Genomic DNA, 12597 nt, shown 5'->3' with positions numbered 1-12597 from the left:
AGAAATAACTTTAAAATATCACCTTCAAATCTTTCTATATAAATAAAATAAAAACATGTTCTCAAGGTATGAATATAACCACAAAACCATAAAAGTGTGATAAAAAATTTGCTGTTTAATTGCTAAGTTGTGTGCCATTCTTTGGGACCCCATGGGTGGTAGCAGGCTAGGCTCCTCTGAAAATTAAGTAATGATAAATGAGAGAGTTTAAAAAGAAAAATGGTGGTCTACATCTGATAACATGAGTTTCAAAAAAATGAACATTAGAAGAGATTCTATGAGAATCTTTCAACCTGTCAAACTGTGATTTTTATCAATGAAGAAATATCTCATATTAAGCTATTCACATTGAGTACAACTTTAAATCTGCTACAAATATCTTGTAGCATTATTTACATATGAACTAATTTATTAGGTTACAAAATTCAAAGTGATTAGTGAAATGTTTAGGAAATTATACTCCATTGTGTTGTTCAATACATATAGTCTAAACATTATTTTTTTATGCCTCTTTATTTTAAAAAAGGTAAATTATTATTCATTTATTAGGTTAATAAAATAATTATTTTGTCAATTCTTAATATAAACAAGATAGCAAATAATTTACCTACTATCTTAATATTTTAAATTATTTGACATCATGTTAATTTTTAATATCTGTGTGAAAAATTTTAATTTTAACAAACTATATATAAAAGTATATCTAATATGACAAACAGATAAAGACAAACATGTTTTATCTGAAGCTCACATAAAGACTAGTTTTAGAAACTGAGTGGAATATTAAGAAACATTAAGATGATTAAATGCTGAAGTGGAATTGAGGAGTGTGGTAACATGGAGGCCTTTATTAGAGTTTAAAATGATCTTCAGTACATAGCACACTGTCCCCAGTATATGATTACATAGGTTACTGAGAAGACACTGGGCAGTAGAGAAGTAAGATTTCCTTTTGCTCATTAAAGATTTGAAATTTGGTCTGGTATTAGAATTATTAGCCGCTATTTTCAGCCAAGTTCATTCAACTGTTAAATGAACATGTGCCTACGGCAACTGCTTTGTTCAGAGCTCTGAGCTGGATGCTATACAGAAGGAGATGTTGTCAACAATATTAGTATGATGTCCTTCCCAGACTTCGGGGATTCATGGAACAATAAATTTTGAGTCACATTTTTGGGAACTGATATAGAATTGACAGATTTTTATTTTGCCAAGAAGTTACATTTACAAAAAATAATTACTATCTACCATCATGTCACCATTCTAACATGCCTTCCAAAGGTGGTAGAACATACTCTAAGGAAAGAAAACGTAGCCAGCATGCATACGTATTTATAGAAAGTTATAGTGCTCCCCTGGTGGCTCAGATGGTAAAGAATCTGCCTGCAATGTGGGACACCTCGATTTGATTCCTGGGTTGAGAAGATTCCCTGAAGAAGGGAATGGCTACCCACTCCAGTACTCTGGCCTGGAGAATTCCACGGACTGCACAGGCCACGGGGTCGCAGAGAGTCGGACACGACTGAGTGACTTTCGCTTTCCCTGTACTTCACAGCACAATAGTGTATGCGTGTGTGCGTGTGTAGGTGTGTGTTTATTACACAGCACTGATTACTGGTCACTTCTATGGTTTTGAAAAATTAGCTTTTTAATGGATAAAGAAAACAACTTTGTGTGTGTGTGTGTGTGTGTGTGTGTATAATGGATATTGTTTTTGCTGTTTAGTTGCTAAGTCATGTCTGACTCTTTTGTGACTCCGTGGACTGTAGTTCGCAAGGCTCCTCTGTCATTGGGATTTCCCAGGCAAGAATACCAGAGTGGGTTGCCATTTCCTTCTCCAGGGGACCTTCCCAACCCAGGTATCAAACCCGCATCTCCTGCATAAGCAGGCAGATTCTTTATCACATAAGCAGGCAGATTCTTTATCACTGACCCACCAGGGAAGACCTATATTGGATATCACTCAACCATAAAAAGAAGTAAGTCCTGCCATTTGGAACAACCTGAATATTCGTTAAGGTCTAAGTGAAATAAGTCAGACTGAAAGACAAATACTATGTGATAATACCTTCTGGAGGAATCTAAAAGAAACTCATGGAAACAGAGTAGAATGATGTCTGCCAGGGCCTGGGGGTGTGTGGCATATGTTGCTTGTCTTTTTTTATTCACTTTACAACCTTCCTGATTCTTGGTGTGACAACTGATTTCTTTATTGAAACCTGGACATTGGCGCGTTGTGAGACTCCAGATCTTAAACCTTCTGTTTCAGCTGGTTTATGCTGGTATCTCTCTAGCAGAAAGAGCTGGGGGGTAGAAGTACTGATGTCCCAGCTGGCCTCGGTTGGGGTGGGTGGAGAGAGCGCCTCATCTCTCTGGGTGAGGGTGGGAGTTCAGCACCTTGGCTTGCACCACCACCGTCCTGGGAGAGAAGGGGAGCAGTGCCCACCATCGCTCCCCACCCTGACATCACAGATGGAGCAGTCTCACTACCAGCGCCTGTCCCTCTGACACCACCCCAGTAGGAACGGAGAAGAGCCTCTTATTAAAGCTGGCTGGGGTGGACACACAAGACGGTTCCAGTGGTCATGTATGGACATGAGAGCTAGACCATAAAGAAAGCTGAGCACCAAAGAACTGATACTTTTGAACTGTGGTGCTGGAGAAGACTCTTGAGAGACCCTTGGACTGCAAGAAGATCCAACCAGTCCATTCTAAAGGAGATCAGTCCTGAGTCTTCATTGGAAGGACTGATGTTGAAGCTGAAACTCCAATAATTTGGCCACCTGATGTGAAGAACTGACTCACTAGAAAAGACCCTGATGCTGGGAAAGATTGAAGTCAGGAGGAGAAGGGGACAACAGAGGATGAGATGGTTGGATGCCATCACCAACTCACTGGACATGAGTTTGAGCAAGGAAGTTGGTGATGGACAGGGAGGCCTGGCGTGCTTCAGTCCATGGGATCTCAAAGAGTCGCTGTGAGTGCTAGGGAATCTTTTGTCAATTCCAGTAGAGATTCACTATAATCCCTCACTTAAAAAAATCAGCTACAACCATGATTTAGATTTCTTTGTCTTATCATCATCTCTTAACCATCTTTTTCAGTTTTTTTTAGATGCCAATTTATCATTTCTGCTGTTGAGAGCATGCCTCTCGTTTGTTTATCTGGCCGAAAATTTGTTTGAGATTAGGCATCTTTCTCCTTTTTCTTTGTATTTATCTTAAAATCAATTTCTCTTCCTTTTTATCTCTTATTCTAAATATACTTTATTTCTTTCTGGTTCAGAACTCAAAGTTCTAAATGTCCAAACTTTTCAAATAATGAACATATTGCTAAGATGCCCAGAAGGCTTTTTATAAACTCTAATAGACAACTTATACTTCCTCTTTCTGCCCATAAATATTCATGGGCTCTCTACGAAATGATTCCATACATACAATTCCATGGAAATCTTTACTTAGTTTTACAAAAATTGTCCATGCTAATATGCAATGACTTAGCAGTGACAGGATTTTATTATGTTATCTTCTCTTTTCATATTTCTGCCATTTATTTATTTAAAAACACTAGATTCTCTGAAGTCTGCTATAGGTCCATTCCAAATTAATCCTTGGAGTCTCAAGAGCTACAATTTGTAAAACCGATTAGAATATCCCCACCTAAACTTGTTAATGCAAAAGGGACATTACCTAATTTTATGCAAATGCTCTGTCATTATATCCTTAGATAATATTTTTTCTGTTCCAAATTTATACCCACTTAAAGCTTACAGAAAGATATACTATTTTTAATATTCCATGCATAATTCATTCCAACTAATTCTAAAAATCTGTACATAAAAAAAGTGAAATATAATTAATCTCTGAAAAGGTAATAAAGTTATTATTACTGGATATCACACAGTTGGATACAACTTGACTAAATAAAAACAAAGCAAAAAAAAAAAAACAAAGCAAAAAATATTGTTAAGGATCCTTATATGTCTCATACTTATACAAAAACTACTCTAAGTTTTATTTAATGTCTTAAGAATTTAATCTCGATTTATATAAATAATATAGAGCAAAGAGGGAACCATAAATCAAACTAGATTTGTGGGAAAATGCAATTAGGATTTGCCCGAATGGTGAGGGCCATCCGTAAACCAATTAGGAAGAATGGATGTTGCAGCTGAATTCTTTTAATAAAATCTAATGCACTTGGGAACCGAGATACTGAATGCACTCTGAAGCGACTACAGATGACAGCACACTTTATATGCCGACATCTATTGAATGTGCTGTAATGGGTTTAGGACTTAAATCACAGTCTCTGTCATAAGGTCACAAAACTAATAATAATTAGTAGGAAGGGACTTAAGTTTCTCTAAAATTCCTCATCATATACTTTGAAAGTTTCTTTTCAGTAGATCTGTTTTTTAGCATAAAACAGTGCCAGAATTTATTTTTTTGGGCTCCAAAATCACTGCAGATGGTGACTGCAGCCACGAAATTAAAAGATGCTTACTCCTTGGAAGGAAAGTTATGACCAACCTAGAGAGCATATTGAAAAGCAGAGACATTACTTTGCCAACAAAGGTCCATCTAGTCAAGGCTATGGTTTATTCAGTAGTCATGTATGGATATGAGAGTTGGACTGTGAAGAAAGTTGAGCACTGAAGAATTGATGCTTTTGAACTGTGGTGTTGGAGAAGACTCTTGAGAGTCCCTTGGACTGCAAGGAGATCCAACCAGTCCATTCTAAATAAGATCAGTCCTGGGTGTTCTTTGGAAGGACTAATACTAAAGCTGAAACTCCACTACTTTGGCCACCTCATGCGAAGAGTTGACTCATTGGAAAAGACTCTGATGCTGGGAGGGATTGGGGGCAGGAGGAGAAGGGGACGACAGAGGATGAGATGGCTGGATGGCATCACTGACTCGATGGACGTGAGTCTGAGTAAACTCCAGGAGTTGGTGATGGACAGGGAGGCCTGCTGCTGCTGCTGCTGCTGCTGTTGCTGCTAAGTCGCTTCAGTCATGTCCGACTCTGTGCAACCCCATAGACGGCAGCCCGCCAGGCTCCTCTGTCCCTGGGATTCTCCAGGCAAGAACACTGGAGTGGGTTGCCATTTCCTTCTCCAATGCGTGAAAGTGCAAAGTGAAAGTGAAGTCGCTCAGTCGTGTCTGACTCCTGGTGTGCTGCAATTCATGGGGTCGAAAAGAGTTGGACACGACTGAGACTGAACTGAACTGAACTGAAAAAGCTAAAAAGAAAAAAAGAAGACTTTTACTTCAAGTGCAGAAGCTATACTGTGTCTCTCTAATGGTCCATTTGGCCAACTCACTAACATTGAAACAATAAAATGCAAAGACACTGATTTCCTAATTTCATTAGGAAATATTTCCACATGAAACTTTTAAAAAAATTAATTTATATCAATGTAGGCTAATTACAATATTGTAGTGGTTTTTGCCATACATTGACATGAATCAGCCACCAACATGAAATTTGGATTCATAAGATCACTGTGATTAAGCATCTGGTGGGCCAGAATTACAGTTTCTGAGCTACTCAGGCAACAGGATGTTGGCCCTAGGACTGGTGAACTCGTTGCCATCAGTCTAGATTTCTGAGTAAGGAGTAATGTAATTCCGTGTCTGCCGTATTTGCCAGTCATAATTGTTTCAATATATCAGAAAAATGCAATGCCTCAGGTCTCCAAATAACCAGAAAAATATTTGTAAAAGATTGTGTGCAAACTAAGTCACTTGGGTCGTGTCCAACTCTTTGGGACCTTATGGACCATTAGCCCTTCCGGCTCCTCTGTCCATGGGATTCTCCAGGCAAGAATACTGGAGTGGGTTGCCATGCCCTCCTCCAGGGGATCTTCCTGACTCAGAGATCAAACCAGCATCTCTTATATCTCCTGTATTGGCAGGCAGGTGCTCTACCACTAGCACCACCTGAGAAGCCCTGCAAAAGATGAACAGGTAACAAATCTGACTGTAATGGTAGGTAGGGCAGCACAGCACTAACAAAAGTGAGCTCTTTTACAAGGCTCACTGGTAAAAAAAAAAAAAAAAAAAAAGTTTTACCTGGTAAAGTTTTTATAAGAAGTTTTAACAATATAACAAAACACTGTAATAGTAATGTTTTTGTTAATAAGAGCCAAGAAGGATAACAAGTGCCTTGTATTGTAAAATATACATATTTCAATAAATACTCCATATATATGGACACACTGTGGAGTCCTTTAAAGCCAGGCTCTATGGCAACAGTGCTTCCCTGATAGCTCAGTTGGTAAAGAATCTGCCTGCAATGCAGGACACCCCAGTTCGATTCCTGGGTTGGGAAGATGCCCTGGAGAAGTGATAGGCTACCCACTCCAGTATTCCTGGACTCTCCTCATGGCTCAGCTGGTAAAGATTCCGCCTGTAATACAAGAGACCTGGGTTTGATCCCTGGGTTGGGAAGATCCCCTGGAGAAGGGAAAGGCTACCCACTCCAGTATTCTGACCTGGAGAATTCCATGGACTGTACAGTCCATAGGGTTGCAAAAAGTTGGACATGACGGACTAAGCAATTTTCACTTTCGCTTCCATGGCAACAGTGAGTTTTAAAGAAAACTTCCAGGTGATTTGTGTGTTTAGTTGCTCAGTCGTGTCTGACTCTTTGTGACCCCATGGACTGTAGCCTGTCAGGCTCCTCTGGCCATGGGATTTTCCTGGGAACAATACTGGAGTAGGTTGCCATTTTCTCATCCAGGGGATCTTCCCCTCCCAGGGACCAAATCTGCATTGCTTGCATCTCCTGCATCGGCAGGTGTATTCTTTACCACTGTTAGTCACTGTACTAGAAGGTGGGGTTTGGGAAAAACTTAAAGGGGAATTACCTAGGGCACATCACTAACTGAATGAAGAGGTCTCGAAGCAGAGATGAGACAGACTTCTGACTACGAAGATACAAATAATTAATTTAAGTTACATAAATAATAAACTGCCAAATGGAGGGAAATCTTATTAAATCACTTACTATCCTATCACCTATTAATATGTTTATGCTTTCTCTCTGGACTTTTTCCAAAAAAATATATGCAAATACCATTTTTTTCATTCTTATGTCCTTTCTATTTAGTGTACTTTTTCACTTAGTATAATATGTTTTGAAGTTGTTATTGATATCAAAATGTCATTTTTTTATGGCTAAGCAACATTCTAACTATTTGCAATTATACTTGGAGTTTATATTATTTCAATTTATTTTGCCTTTTGTAATTACATTATTATAAACTTTTCAGGTATATCACTTAATCCACATTTTATATTACTTCCTTCAGACAGAATCTTCAGTATGAGATGAGATCAGAATTTGTATTTTATGATTCTTGATAAAATTATTTGCTAATTAAACAGGAGAACAGGCCTTCTGTTTTAGTCTCTCTGGGATGCTATAACAAAATGCCATAGACTGGGTGACTTCAACAAGATAAATTTTATTTTCTCAGTTCTGGAGGCTGGACATCTGAGATCAGGGTGCCAGAAAGGTCAGGTTCAGACAGCGAGCGGGCTCTGGGCTCTTTTCCTCTGACAAGCGTGTAGTCCCATTAGAGACACCTAAGCTCTCACGAGGCGTCACCTAAACCCAGTTTTTGTTGTTAGTTGCTCAGCTGTGTCTGACTGTGATCCCACGGACTATAGAACTTGCCAGGCTCTGCTGTCCATGGAATTCTCCAGGTAAGAATACTGGAGTGGGTAGCCATTTCTATCTCCAGCGGATCTTCCCGACCCAGGGATCAAACCCTAGTCTCCTGGTTGTAGGCAGATTCTTTACCATCCAAGTTACCAGGGAAGCCCCAGTTCAGTTCAGTTCAGTTGCTCAGTCGTGTCCAACTCTTTGTGACCCCATGAATTGCAGCACACCAGGCCTCCCTGTCCATCACCAACTCCTGGAGTTCACTCAGACTCACATCCATCGAGTCCGTGATGCCATCCAGCCATCTCATCCTCTGTCGTCCCCTTCTCCTCCTGCCCCCAATCCCTCCCAGCATCAGAGTCTTTTCCAATGAGTCAACTCTTCACGTGACGTGGCCAAAGTACTGGAGTTTCAGCTTTAGCATCATTCCTTCCAAAGAAATCCCAGGGCTGATCTCCTTCAGAATGGACTGGCTGGATCTCCTTGCAGTCCAAGGGACTCTCAAGAGTCTTCTCCAACACCACAGTTCAAAAGCATCAATTCTTCAGTGCTCAGCTTTCTTCACAGTCCAACTCTCACATCCATACATGACCACAGGAAAAACCATAGCCTTGACGAGACGAACCTTTGTTGGCAAAGTAATGTCTCTGCTTTTGAATATGCTATCTAGGTTGGTCATAACTTTCCTTCCAAAGAGTAAGCATCTTTTAATTTCGTGGCTGCAGTCACCATCTGTAGTGATTTTGGAGCCCAGAAAAATAGTCTGACACTGTTTCCACTGTTTCCCCATCTATTTCTCATGAAGTGATGGGACCAGATGCCATCATCTTCATCTTCTGAATGTTGAGCTTTAAGCCAACTTTTTCACTCTCCTCTTTCACTTTCATCAAGAGGCTCTTTACTTCCTCTTCACTTTCTGCCATAAGGGTGGTGTCATCTGCAGATCTGAGGTTATTGATATTTCTTCCAGCAATCTTGATTCCAGCTTGTGCTTCTTCCAGCCCAGGGTTTCTCATGATGTACTTTGCATAGAACTTAAATAAGCACAGTGACAATATACAGCCTTGACGTACTCCTTTCCTATTTGGAACCAGTCTGTTGTTCCATGTCCAGTTCTAACTGTTGCTTCCTGACCTGCATATAGGTTTCTCAAGAGGCAGGTCAGGTGGTCTGGTATGCCCATCTCTTTCAGAATTTTCCACAGTTTATTGTGACACACAGTCAAAGGCTTTGGCATAGTCAATAAAGCAGAAATAGATATTTTTCTGGAACTCTCTTGCTTTTTCGATGATCCAGCGGATGTTGGCAATTTGATCTCTGGTTCCTCTGCCTTTTCTAAAACCAGTTTGAACATCTGGAAGTTCATGGTTCACATATTGCTGAAGCCTGGCTTGGAGAATTTTGAACATTACTTTACTAGAGTGTGAGATGAGTGCAATTGTGCGGTAGTTTGAGCATTCTTTGGCATTGCCTTTCTTTGGGATTGGAATGAAAACTGACCTTTTCCAGTCCTGTGGCCACTGCTGAGTTTCCCAAATTTGCTGACATATTGAGTGCAGCACTTTCACAGCACTTTTAGGATTTGAAATAGCTCAACTGGAATGCCATCACCTCCACTAGCTTTGTTCGTAGTGATGCTTTTTAAGGCCCACTTGACTTCACATTTCAGGATGTCTGGCTCTAGGTGAGTGATCACACCATCGTGATTATCTTGGTCGTGAAGGTCTTTTTTGTACAGTTCTTCTGTGTATTCTTGCCACCTCTTCTTAATATCTTCTGCTTCTGTTAGGTCCATACCATTTCTGTCCTTTATCGAGCCCATCTTTGCATGAAATGTTCCCTTGGTATCTCTCATTTTCTTGAAGAGATCTCTAGTCTTTCCCATTCTGTTGTTTTCCTCTATTTCTTTGCATTAGGTTTAATTGGGAAGCCCCAACTAAACCTAATTTCCTCTCGATGGCCCCACCTACAAACACTATCACACTGGGGGTTGGGGGCTCAACATAAAAATTTGGGGACACAAACATTCCGTCCATAGCATCAGTTTGGATTATGATGTTTAACAAGTGAGGATGAACATTTTCACACTGTGGTACAAATGCTACATGAATATGTTTGCAAAGTTATATTCATGTATTTTCTATACCAAAATCAATTTGTGTGAGCTTTTTATATGAAAAGATATGAACCATATTTGCATTTACAATAAACATCTCCTTATCATTTTATTTTCCATTTTTATTTATTTAGCACTTAAAAGCTTAAATTTTTTACAGGAAAGCTCTTTCTCTTTATTTGCTCTCTTACCTCCAGCTTTGCCTTGTTTAGATCACTCCTTTGTCTGCTGCACAATGAATATTTTAATTGACTAATTAAATCATATCTCTCATCTACTTAAAATCCATAAATGATTTCCCATTGACATGCTACACAAAGACCTTTGCAAGCGGACTGTTGCTCTCCCCAGCATTCGTCTACAAGTGCCTGGGCAAAAATTATAGTAAACACCGGCAGTCCTCAGACATGCCCAGATCTCGTGGGTCTCCATCATCCTGCTTCTGATCAATCTGTATTCTCTCTCCACCCTTTACTTGTTTTTATCCTCCTTTTTCTCCTGAAACTACTAACCACCTTCATGACTAAGCACCAGCCTCATCTCTCCTAAGAAACCTTTCCGAATAAACCATATTCGACCCTGTGGTGGAATTAGGTTCTTCAAGTTATGGTTGAAATGCCAGGGGGACAAACCAGATATGGTCATTGAACCAATGGAACAATCTGTATGGCGATTATTAGAGAGATCTAGGCTGTCAACATGGAGAAGGCAATGGCACCCCACTCCAGTACTCTCGCCTGGAAAATCCCATGGACAGAGGTGCCTGGTAGGCTGCAGTCCATGGGGTCGCTAAGAGTCAGACACGACTGAGCGACTTCACTTTCAATTTTCACTTTCCACTTTCCTGCATTGGAGAAGGAAATGGCAACCCACTCCAGTGTTCTTGCCTGGAGAATCCCAGGGACTGCGGAGCCTGGTGGGCTGCCGTCTATGGGGTCGCACAGAGTCGGACACGACTGAAGCTACTTAGCAGCAGCAGGCTGTCAACAAAGTTGGTCTATAATCAAGTGTTTGAGTTAAGTCGATGGAAACTGTCAAACATTTCTAAAGGAAAGTGTGTGTGTGTGTGTGTGTGTGTGTGGGCAAATGTGTGTGTGTGCACGTGTGTGCGCACATGCGTGTTAAGTTGTTTCAGTATAGTGAGGAAAAGGCTGGGGACCCAAAATGCTACTTGGAAATTTTAGATTCTATAGGAGAATAGAAAAAACCGTCAAAAGGGTGGCGAGTAATTGGGGAAAGTGAGTAAATCACAGAAACCAGCGAATGAGAGGGACACGTCTTGCTTTGTTTCAATGATACAGGGAGGTGAATTAAGAAGAAGATGGAAAGACCTCTGAAAATTAAACAGCTGTAGTGACGTGGGAGGGTGAAAGCCAGAATATGTGTAATCCATTGAGAAAGCATAAGGAATATGAAGCAAAACCAGGTATACGTTTTGGGAGTTTTGCTGCATTATTGGCTGTCAAAATATGAGCTGCTAGCAAGGTGTCACTGTTAAAGTAGGGTAAAGTTAGTGGTAATTGGAAATGAGGAAAGAAAAGAATATCAGTAGACTATAATACTGGAATTCAAAAACTATCCAATCACTTATGGAACCAGAATGGATTTTAAACTAGAAGATATATGGATAACTAATACACTTATCTAATATGGCCAGAGGAACCTATAAAGTAACATATAGATTTTTCAGTGTTAGAAACACAAATCTGAATTCAAGAACTTATGGTCATATAAACTAAAATATTAATTAGAAACAGAGTTTTAAAAATGGCTCTAAAATAGACATTAACTATATCATCCATTCACTGAGAAATGAATTGAATACACAGTGTTTCCCAGTCACTAGGATTGGTATCATTGGGGACAAAAAGATATGTCAAACATATTATCCTCAAGATATATATCATTTAGGAAATGTGCTAAGAATATCCCCTAGAATCTTATATAGAAGTAAGAATGTAATAACTGTCACAGAAAGATATATAGAATTCTGAACACTCATAAGATAAAACATTTGGGTTTTAAGGCATTGTTCCTTTTCATTAGAAAATATTTAGCCTTTCAGGGTACCCATACTTTTCAGAGGAACTACATAGATATATATTGTAGTTTCCCATAAAGCTGAATTTTGTACAATTTTAATTAGAAATAACTAGAGAATTATGGTTGCTGTACCACAGATTTGTCTATTCATAACCATGTAGTTAATAATTCTTAAATCAGAATTAATTTGCTTGGATTTTCTGTTTATTTTTACATATAAGTAATTATCAATTATTACCACAATTTTATAACCAAAAACTCAACATTGATTGAACCAGTATGTATTCTTTTCTATGTAACACCTCTTACGTTAAAATTCACATATTCTATTTTGAAATTCATTTCCGTAAATGGGAAAATTTTACTTAAAATACGCCTTGTTGGTTTCTTAAAATCAAAGAACTTAGTCTAAAGTGTTTGCAGAGACTATTTTATATATAATTAGCATAAATAAAAACTAATATTAGCATTGCAAATATTAGAATAAGTTGCATTTAAATTAGCACTGTCATATGAGGATTACAAAAAAACCCGAATAACTTATAATACATTTTTTCAGATAGGTCGCGTAAGAAAGATTAAGTGTCAGTGAAAAGAAAAAGAAGGAGTAAAACGACAAGTACTTCAATTAAGAAATTTTGAAGACTTTGGTACTAGACTTTTCAGCTTGGCCACAAATTATATCTTGCCTTGTCCCCAAAAGGGTCATGAAGACACTGAGGTAGAGAAGGAGCATAAACTTGCAGAGGGTGGGCTGTGTCACA

At 39.1% G+C, this 12597-nt stretch overlaps 1 protein-coding gene across 1 annotated transcript in view; it reads right to left on the bottom strand.

Annotated features, from left to right (window-relative positions):
• PACRG (parkin coregulated) overlaps positions 1 to 12597 on the bottom strand; it is a 531079-nt gene that overhangs the window by 467999 nt on the left and 50483 nt on the right. The gene's annotated exons all lie outside the window — the stretch shown is intronic.

This window comes from Bos indicus x Bos taurus, chromosome 9, assembly GCF_003369695.1.
Source record: "Bos indicus x Bos taurus breed Angus x Brahman F1 hybrid chromosome 9, Bos_hybrid_MaternalHap_v2.0, whole genome shotgun sequence".
Lineage (NCBI taxonomy): Eukaryota > Metazoa > Chordata > Mammalia > Artiodactyla > Bovidae > Bos > Bos indicus x Bos taurus.
Note: the sequence above shows the minus strand (reverse complement) of the source record. Positions and strands in the feature narration are given on the sequence as shown.